Source organism: Setaria italica, chromosome V, assembly GCF_000263155.2.
Source record: "Setaria italica strain Yugu1 chromosome V, Setaria_italica_v2.0, whole genome shotgun sequence".
Lineage (NCBI taxonomy): Eukaryota > Viridiplantae > Streptophyta > Magnoliopsida > Poales > Poaceae > Setaria > Setaria italica.
In genome coordinates this window covers 28562552-28572575 of record NC_028454.1, presented here as the reverse complement: position 1 = coordinate 28572575, position 10024 = coordinate 28562552, and positions in this window count along the sequence as shown.

Below are 10024 nucleotides of genomic sequence, written 5' to 3'. Positions count from 1 at the left end.
GTACACCCTGTACTCTTTTGATGCCGAGGGAGATTGCAAGGCGAAGGTCATGTAGCAGTGCTTCATACTCAGCTTCGTTATTTGATACCTCCCAGAAGATTTGCAGCACGTATTTGAGCTGGTATCCCTTTGGGGAGATGAGGAGTACGCCTGCACCGGCCCCTTCAAGTTTGAGGGACCCGTCGAAGTACATCACCCAGTGCTTCGGCCACTCGACTGGTGTTGGTACTTGATTTTTAGTCCATTCAACCACGAAGTCGACCAAAGCTTGGGATTTGATAGCTGTCCTTGGCTTGAAGTCCAAGGTGAGAGCTCCGAGTTCAACTGCCCATTTGGAGATTCTACCCGTGGCGTCTCTGTTGTGAAGGATCTCGCCGAGCGGGAAGTCAGAGATGACTGTGATGTTGTGCTCTTGGAAATAATGGCGCAGTTTTCGGGAGGTGAGCAGGATTGCGTATAAGAGCTTTTGTATCGGTGAATACCGAGTTTTGGAGTCCGAGAGTACTTCGCTGACGAAGTACACAGGTCGTTGGACCTTGTAAGCGTGGCCCAGTTCAGACCGTTCGACTACTATTGCCGTGTTGACGACATGAGTAGTGGCTGATATGTATAGGAGCAAGTCCTCGTTTGGAGATGGAGCAGGGAGTACAGGAGGCTTTGACAGAAAGTCTTTGAGTTGTGTTAGTGCTTTGTCTGCCTCTTCTATCCATTGGAACTTGTCCTGGCGTTTGAGAAGCTTAAAGAAGGGTAGTCCCCGTTCTCCAAGTCTCAAGATGAACCGGTTGAGAGCGGCCATGCAGCCTGTGAGTTTCTGCACATCCTTGATGCTAGCTGGTGCTTGCATGTTTGTGATGGCAGATATTTTTTCCGGGTTGGCCTCAATGCCGCGATGGCTAATGATGAACCCAAGTAACTTGCCAGAAGGTACTCCGAAGACGCACTTAGTAGGATTGAGTTTCCATCGGAAAGCTCGTAGACTAGAGAAAGTTTCCTCCAGATCAGCGATAAGTTCCTCCTTGTTTCTTGTTTTGACGACTACGTCGTCGACATAAGCTTCGACATTGCGGTGAAGCTGCTTTTCGAAGCACATCTGTATAGCTCGTTGATAAGTTGCTCCTGCATTCTTTAGTCTGAAGGACATTGTTTTGTAGTAGAAAGCTCCGAAAGGTGTGATGAAAGTTGTTTTGGCTTGATCTTCTTCCTTGAGGCTTATCTGATGATAGCCGGAGTAGCAGTCAAGAAAGCATAATAAAGCGCACCCAGCGGTGGAGTCGACCACTTGGTCGATCCTGGGTAGACCGAAAGAATCTTTTGGGCAGTGCTTGTTGAGGTCGGTGTAGTCGATGCACATTCTCCACTCGTTGTTTTTCTTACGGACGAGCACGGGGTTGGCAAGCCAGTCAGGGTGAAAGACTTCTTTGATGAACCCTGCGGCGAGTAGCTTAGCTAGCTCTTTTTTGATTGCTTCTCATCTGTCTTGAGCGAATCTGCGAAGTCGCTGCCGTTTTGGAGTGGCTTTGGCATCAACATTAAGAGAGTGCTCGATTAGTTCCTTGGGCACACCTAGCATGTCAGCTGGTTTCCAAGCAAAGATATCGTGGTTAGCCCGAAGGAAACTGACGAGCGCGGATTCCTATTTAGGATCTAGCCCTGTTCCGATCAGGGTTGTCTTGGAGGGGTCGCCCGTCTGGAGATCGACTGGCCTGAAGTCTTGCTCACTTGCGGGTTTCACTTTTGTAGACCCCGACTTATTTTCTGGGATCTCGAGTTCATTTGGATGGAGCTTCTTTGAAGCTGTAAAGACTTGTTGCATGGGGCTAGGTGCTTGAGAAGTCGCAGCGATTTCCGCGGCTTCGGTGTCGCATTCGTAGGATCGCCGTAGATCTCCTCGTAGCGTTAGTTCTCCCTTGGGGCCTAGCATCTTGAGTACCAAGTAAACATAGTGTGGTATGGCTATGAACTTGGCGAGTGTTGTCCTTCCGAGTATGGCGTGGTAAGATATCTCGAAGTCGGCGACTTCAAATCTGATGTACTCGGTACGGTAGTGTTCCTTAGTTCCAAAGGTAACTGGGAGGACAACTTGTCTTAGTGGTATAGTTGCGTTTCCAGGTACGATGCCGTAGAATGGTGAATCTGTTGGAGTAAGCATTTCAGTGACGTCGGGGCACATCTTTCTCAATGTTTTGGTGAAAATGATGTTGAGTCCGCTTCCGCCGTTGATGAGGACTTTGGTTAGCTTTGAGCCTGCCACAACGGGATCGAGAACTAGGGGGAACTGGCCTGGTTCTGAGAACTTGGTCCATTGATCCTTTCTACTAAAGGCTATGGGTACTTCTGACCACTTTAGCGGTGTTGGATCTGTTGGTTCAACGGCCATGATCTCCCTGAGTACGAGTTTGTTGGCTCGCTTTGATGCGGTGCCAGGGATTCTACCAAAGATGACGTTGACTGTCTTGGAGGCAGTCTGGAAGTCGCCTTCTTCTTCTTCGTCGTTGTGGGCTTTGTTCTTACCCTTATCCTTTTTCTTGGTATACTCCTCAAGGGGTGGTAGTGCGGGTAAGTCTTGCATTACTCGGCGCATGCTGTAGCAGTCTATTGCCGAGTGTTTGCTAGTCGGGTGCCATGGGCACTGCTTTTTGAGTAGTTCTATGAAGGTCAGCCCTTCGTCATTTTTGCGGGATCCCTTTTTCCCGAAGTTGGACATGGCAGCAATAGTGTTGTCGGGCTTCCTTTTGCGATTGTGATTACTCAAGAAGTTGTTTCGAGTATCATTGTGTTGAGTTCTATCCTGGTCATCGTTGTTGTTGTTGCCGCATCCACGGTTGCGGTGGGAGCCGAACCGTTCTCGCTCTTTGTCTTCTTCATCTGCCCACTGTTGTACCATAACTTTAAGGTCTTTGACATTAGCTGGCCGTCGTCGACCAAACTCTTGGTATGTTTGTCGATCGTAGAGTCCGTTCTGAAAGCACTCGATGACGTCTGTTTCTGAAATGTCAACTATAGTTGCCTTCTTTTCGAAGAACCATCGTAAAAAGTCGCGTAAGGTTTCGCCTTCTTTTTGCTTAATTTGACTTAAGTCGATCTTGTTGCCTGGTCTAGCCATGGAGCCAGCGTAGTTGTTGGTGAAAGCTTTTGTCAAATCTGCCCAAGAGTCAATAGACTTGGGTTTGAGTGATTCTAGCCAGGTCAATGGTGCGGGTTCCATGCATACGGGGAAGTCGATGATTTTGGTGTCATTATTGCCTCCGGCTGCCAAGGAGTAGCATCGTAGCCATTGAATAGGGTCTTGCTTGCCATCGTACTTGGTAATTCCTGTTGGCTTGAACTTGTCAGGTAGTCTTGTCTTCATTACCCGATTAGTGAAAGCAGGAAAGTGGTTGTAGTTGTCGACTTCTCACTCGCGCCGACTGTTGAGGATTTCTCGTAGATCGCTGAAGTTTGACACTCGTGGTTCTTCCGAGTAGGGCGAATACTTTTTACCGAATTGGTGCAGCTGGCCTCTCCAACCTCCTTATGGCGTGCTGGGGCCTTGTGTTTGCTTGGGCCTTGGCTGTGCTGCCGAGGCTGGTTGATGACTTCATTGTCGTTTCTTGGAGCATCGTTGTTGTTGGCTGCAGCACCTCTGCTACCTTCTTGGTGAGACGTGATGCAAGGAACAGACGGAATTGGTGATTCTTTGTCGAGTAGCTTGTAGGCTTGCTCCGCGAGTTGTGCGATTAGTCCGTTGCCGCGCTACACAAGCTGAGCTGTGGCTTCGTTGTCCCTGTCTTGAGGCATCAACGTTGTTAAAAGATTAATTGAGGTGATTGCCGCAAGTGGAGTATTGTGCTCTTGAGCCTGAACTGCGTCGAAAGCTCTTTCAAGATTTGCGATGGGAATATTTGTAGCCATCGACTGCCGTCGCTCGGCTCGAGTAGCATTGTGCATCTTTCTTTGGTTTCTTTGATTAGAGGTTTCATTTTGTGGGGCGTCAGTTGTAGACTCGTCTTCTGAGATGTTGTCGAGTTGTGCTAATCGCCTGGGGGTTCTGTTCTGGCTAGTACCAGGGTTGTTATTTTGAGTAATAATAAGGACTTCCCTGTCCGGGTAGTAACTTCCGGAACTTGACGTTGCAATCTCTGTGGAACTTTCCTCGCGGTTGGATGGGAGTGGGACACCCTCTTGATATGGGAGGTTGTCTATATGAGCAACAAGGTGCGAGTCGTAGTCGCGGGCAAGAAGAGATGGTCTCAAACCTGGCCAATGTACGAATCTGCCTTGTGACGTTGAAGTTATTACCAATCCTTGGGCTGAACCAGATAATGGTATTTCTGGCGGATAAACCGAGTCGGAGTCGGAGTCTTCGTCGTGCCTGAGTTCGAGTTAAATTCGAGTAAGAAAATCCTGGTGGACTTCGGCTGCATTGCGGAGTCCGTGCGGAAACCATTTTGGAGTCGAAACCGGCTTAGGGAGTGACTGGGAATGACTAGTCCAAAGGAAAGTCGAGTCCGACGCGTAGTCGAACTCGAAGTTGTCGACTTTGAAATCTTGGTTTTTTCTGACCAGACCCTCTGATTTCTTCTCTTGGGCGTTGATGATCTGGCATCGGAACGAGCTAGCGCCATCGGCGATGCAGAGCCAGGATCTGAAAACAAAGGTTGCGCCCGCTTCGATGATGAAGATAGGCTTGATGATGACCGTTGCCATTGAGTTCGCGCTGAGAAACTCGACGAGTCCCCCTACCTGGCGCGCCAGCTGTCGGCGTTTTAGACCGGCAACCCGCCTAGGGGGTACCCTAGGTGGTCTTTTGTGCGGTAAGGATCGTCGAGAATCAAGGAATCAATGGTGACGCAAGGAAACACGATTTAGACAGGTTCGGGCCACTGGATCGCGTAATACCCTACATCCTGTGTGTTGGTTTGTATTGATCTTGGATGAACCAGAGTTGTTCCTTCTTTGAGGGGGCTCCCTGCCCGCCCTTATATGCACGGGAGGGCAGGGTTACAAGTCTAAGTCCTAGTCGAGTACTACTACAGAGTTCTACTCGGTTATGGATCGAGTAGTTTTCCATACACATACTTGACAAGTCCGAGTGGGATACGCCTATCCCATCCTGATCATATCCGAGTACGTCCCAACAGTGGGCCGTCCAGGGTCTACTCGTGGGCCTGGGATGCATGCCCGACACCTGGTGCTGCTGTTTTTCTTTTTCCCAATCAGAGATCGGGTTGCGTCGCCCTGCCGTCCCGTCGTCGCTTCATCGTCGACACTCCCGAAGATGAGGTTGTCATTGCACCCTTCAAGCTGCTGTGGCAATGCTCGTGATCAAGCCATCCTCGTCGGCGACGCCACCTTTTCAGGGGGTGGCGCCACCCATGCTGCTGGTTCTCGTCACGCTGGCTCTTGGTCTGAGTCCGCACCTATTGCCGCACGCTCGCGGACACCGCAGCCGACGTTACTGAAGGAAGATGCAATTGCGCTCTTTAGCTGCACCATCTACCATCGCGCTTGGCTTATCGTCCTGCTCACCCTGTCGACAAGAAGCTACTGCTTTTGTGTATTCAGGCGCCTTCGCTGACGCTTCGGACGCGCGCCCTCCTCCACGGCTTCGATCACGTCCACCTCGACCTCGGCTATTTCAGCACTAAGGGGCTACCATCTGCTTGACAAGCCTCTTCGTCTCCCATTCCAACCACAACATCTGCGACGCATCAACGGTTGCGACTGCGGGGGGATGTCATCTCTTCGGCTTATTCTCTAGTCTCATCGTCTGCGCACTCCCATTGTGACTACGGGGGATGTTAGAGTATATCAGGCAACTCCAGATATGATTAGTTTATGATTGATTGTAATCCTGGGATAACCTTCCTTATTTCTAGGGGAGGCTACTTGCCCTCTAAATTATGTACTCCTATATAATCAGCCCAAATAGCTCATTATACGCAATCCCATTGCTTTCCCTCTCCAAGCTATTGTTTTGCTGGGAGATATTAGGGATTAGGCTTCCCTAACATAGGCTGTTAGTCTTGTGGCTATGTGGCCCCCACTTGTGGATGTCTTGAGGTTGAGCAGGGAAGTGGAATTTACGACAAGTCTTGCTACGTCAACGCGACCTAAAATGGTGAGCAAAGTGCTAGAATTCAGCTCTAGTTTAACGTATGTTTCGTCTGGAAAACCTGATTTTCAGTTTTCTGTAACATGTTTTTTTTGTTTTCTGTTTGCATGTAACTTAACAAGAAAACAAAACACATCAAATTTAGTTTCAGTAGAATACGGAGATGAAGTGAAGTCCAATTTAAGTTTTCAGTTTCTGATGGTCATTCAAGTGCGTTGTATAAAGATATTCAGATAGATTATCCGGTCATCTGTACTTTAATTCGTACCAAGCAATGGTCAATCAATTTGAGAAGTGTACGTGGTGTGCGAAAGTAAATAATGCCGAGAACCCTACTTGCTGCTACCTGCATCCCTATTGAGCCTTTCGGCACTCTCAGCTCGCCATAGACTACATAGCACTCGTGGGCCACTCGATAATCTGCACTGGACCAGCCAGTTCAGTCCATGGGCCTGTGACAAAACCCTCTTCCAACATTTGGCCCACGGGCACATGGCGCAGCAAAAAAAACTCCCCAAATCCAACCGGCAAAGTGGCAAACCCCTCAACGCCATGGCCGCCGACCTCATCGAGGGAATTAGGAGCGCGTTCCCCAGCGACCACCCCGCCTCCCCGTCCCTCTCCTCCGCCGCGGCCGAAACCCCGGCCGCCGCCGGCGTGGACCGCATCAGGGCCCTTCCCGACGGCCTCCTCGGCGACGTCATCGTCTCCCGACTCCCCGTCCGTGACAAGCCGTGCACTCCGGAGATCAAGCATGTTGACTTGGCTGCTGAGGAGGACATGCAGCTCCCGACTCCGAAGCAGATCCCGGAGAGGGAGTGGAGGCTGGATGAGCGGAACAGGTCTCTGATGCAGCCGGGCCTCACATGGGCGCAGAAGGGTGACGGTTCTGCACATGATCCGTTGCCGAGAGTTAACTGAATTCAACCACAGTGTGCATTGTCCTCTGCCTACCCACTTTTTTATTTCAGAATGAAAATTCGTCCCACATGTTATCATAAAATAGCTCCTACGTAGCATGCCACGTTGGATCACAGTCCGATGTGGCATGACAATTGTGACGAACTGTTTCGTCGTAGATTGAATTAGGCTAAGTTCTTGTTAGACCGAGCCCAATAATTACTATCGTCATAGATTAATTTAGGTTCAATTCTTGTTGCACCGAGCCTAATAATTGTTGTTGCCATAACTTGGTTTAGACCTAATTCTTATTGGATCAAGCGCAATATATGCTGACATCATAATTTTTTTTAGCCCAATTCTTAATGGATTTAGCCAAACATTGGTTGTCGCCATATTTTTGTTTAGGCCCATGAAATAATGGATCGAGGGGGTGAGCCCACGAAATTTTGAGCCCAGTTATTTTCAGGTGCAGTCAAGGTAGCGCTTAATTAAAATATAATCTAATTTAATATTACATACAAATCAATTCTGTAATTGACAGCACAAATAATTCGTACATATCACACATACAAATAAATATTTCTCATCACACTTCACACATTATTATTCATGTCCAAAAAATAAGCACAAGTATATTGTCCATAAGAGATCACAAACCACTGCACATGATATCTCTTTGACCAGGGACAAAGCTGGCCTAGATCACAAACCAGCACAAGCAGCTGGGAGGATATGAGCATATGCCTAAGAAACACATTGACCTTACCCTCTCAAGTTTAGCAGTTGACGAAAGAGATATTCAATTTGTCTTACTGCTTTCTTTAAACTTTCAATATCATCATACTACATTTTCATTGCGGCATCTGAAGCCTATGCCTGCATCTTCAAGTTGCTCATCATTTGCTCTTATTCGACAACTTGTTGTCTTAGTCTTGAGCTTGTAGGGCTGCACGGCCATATAATCAAGGAAGGGATTTGACTGCAAATCTTGAGGACTAGAATTTGGTACTGCAACCCTAAGGATTGTTTTCAATATTTCATCCTACAAATGAAAGGGGCAGAAGTCAAACTTCAATCTTAAATAAAGCAACATAATAAAGTAAAGAATACAGGAGCAGGATAATCACTTGTTTAATTACATATCACGACATGTGATTGAATTTCAGCAATGTAGAAACTTGGTACTAGGCCCTGCACAATAAGTATTTGGTCAGTTGTTTTATATATAGGAACAGAATGTACCATGACCATAGAAATGCAAATGTCGGTCTTATAGATAGATCTAGAGCAGCCAAGGTAAGAGAAGGATCTCAAATCTAACACAACACACCGTGAAATTTACTCTTCGCTAAAGAAATACTGCAACAGCATAGGGGTCGTGGCCACCTCTAAGCGTAACTAGGCTCCGCTCTAGACAGAAATAAACTTGTGCAGAGTGCTCTCCGGTGAAGCAGATGTAGATTCAAAGAATTGGAAGGGACTACAGAGAAAGAAATGAGATTCTCACCGGTGGAGCTCGAAGATGCAGTGGCGCATGGTTGGACGGGGCAGCTGGTGCTTGCACGACATCCTCGCTCAACTGCTCACGTACACTCCACCTATATATGCTAACTTCTACACTAGAAGTTGCGCAAAAACATGCCATCTATCAATACATCAAATGAATACTCCATACATTCTATAACTCTCTCTAAGTACCTTTGCAAAAAGATATGGGAGAGAATGATTCATTTGTGGTGTGTGTCCTAGAATGGAGCCCCTCCCCTCATATTTATATTCTCCAAGAGGTAAGGGAATCTTTGGGGAATATCCCATAACCAACGTAAATCGTCGCCACGTGGAGGCTGGAGACGAGGGGAGGCAAGGGTGGTTCGGCCGACCCCCTAGGGGCCGCCTCGCAACCGCCTTTCTTCGAGTGACTGCCTGGTGGGTCCCAATGGTGGTTGTGTGTGTTATCTGGTGGATTGAGGTGGTTGTGGTAGTTTGTGAGCCTTTCAATCCATGGGATGCACACGTGGCAACCTTCCATAGGTGACAAGCGTGTTTTTTGATCCATAGAGGCTGCTTTCTCCATCCTTTTGTGTTATTTCACGTGCAACCAAATATTCTTCAAGGACAAGTGAAACTACATTATTTGAAACCAAATATGTGTGTAAAAAATACCAATCCTTCTTTATTCTTGAGTTAGCATGCCAATTTATGAACCGCAAGCGCACGGATAGCTGGGAGCTTGGCGTTGGCCCGCCCATCCGCCGGGAGGCAGCAGAGACGAGGACGGAAGGGGCGGTGGAGGCGGGATCGAGAGCCTCGCACCGGCGAGCTGCCCGACCTAGAGGATGTCCCCTGACGGCAAGGTGACAACTTGGAGGGCGCCGCGCCCGCCAGAGGGGCCACCGCCACCGCAACTTGCCGCCTGAGGAGCGCCGACGAGGGTGACAGCGTCCGCTCCGGGATGAGAACCCTGAACCTGCGGAGCACCTCGCTAAACGTCGGAGAAGGGGACCTCCCGGGCAACGACGTGGGCAAGGTGGATGCAGGCGAGCCCGAGGCCGTGTATGCCCAAAGCTCCCCCACGGAGGGGATGGATGGCCCTTCCTCGGAGAAGCCCGGCTCCGGCGTTCGCAGCTCGCTGGAGGCAAGCGTTGCGCAGGGGCGAGGAGTGCCTGAAGAACTCTCTGGATCTAAATCTAAGACTGGCATGGTGGGGAAGGGAAAGGGGAAGGGGTAGCGGGTGAGCGGAGCAGGGAGGGGGTTGTGGGTTGGTGACCGACGACACCGAAACGGTCGCCGCTGGGACGTTGTGGATGCCATGACCGAAGTGGTCACGGGCAGCGGGGGTGGGGGCGGGGAGCGGGAAGCTTACTCGGTAAAACTACCGAGTATTGTGTTGCGGACACGCCCTTCTTCCTTGTCTCGTGGCTACTCCTTAATGCATATTCACAAACCCAAAAGTAAGAAAATTAATCTACACCCATGCCCTGTTGGGTATGGGATTTCAGGTATCCACTGCCTTCTCTAAGCCATTAC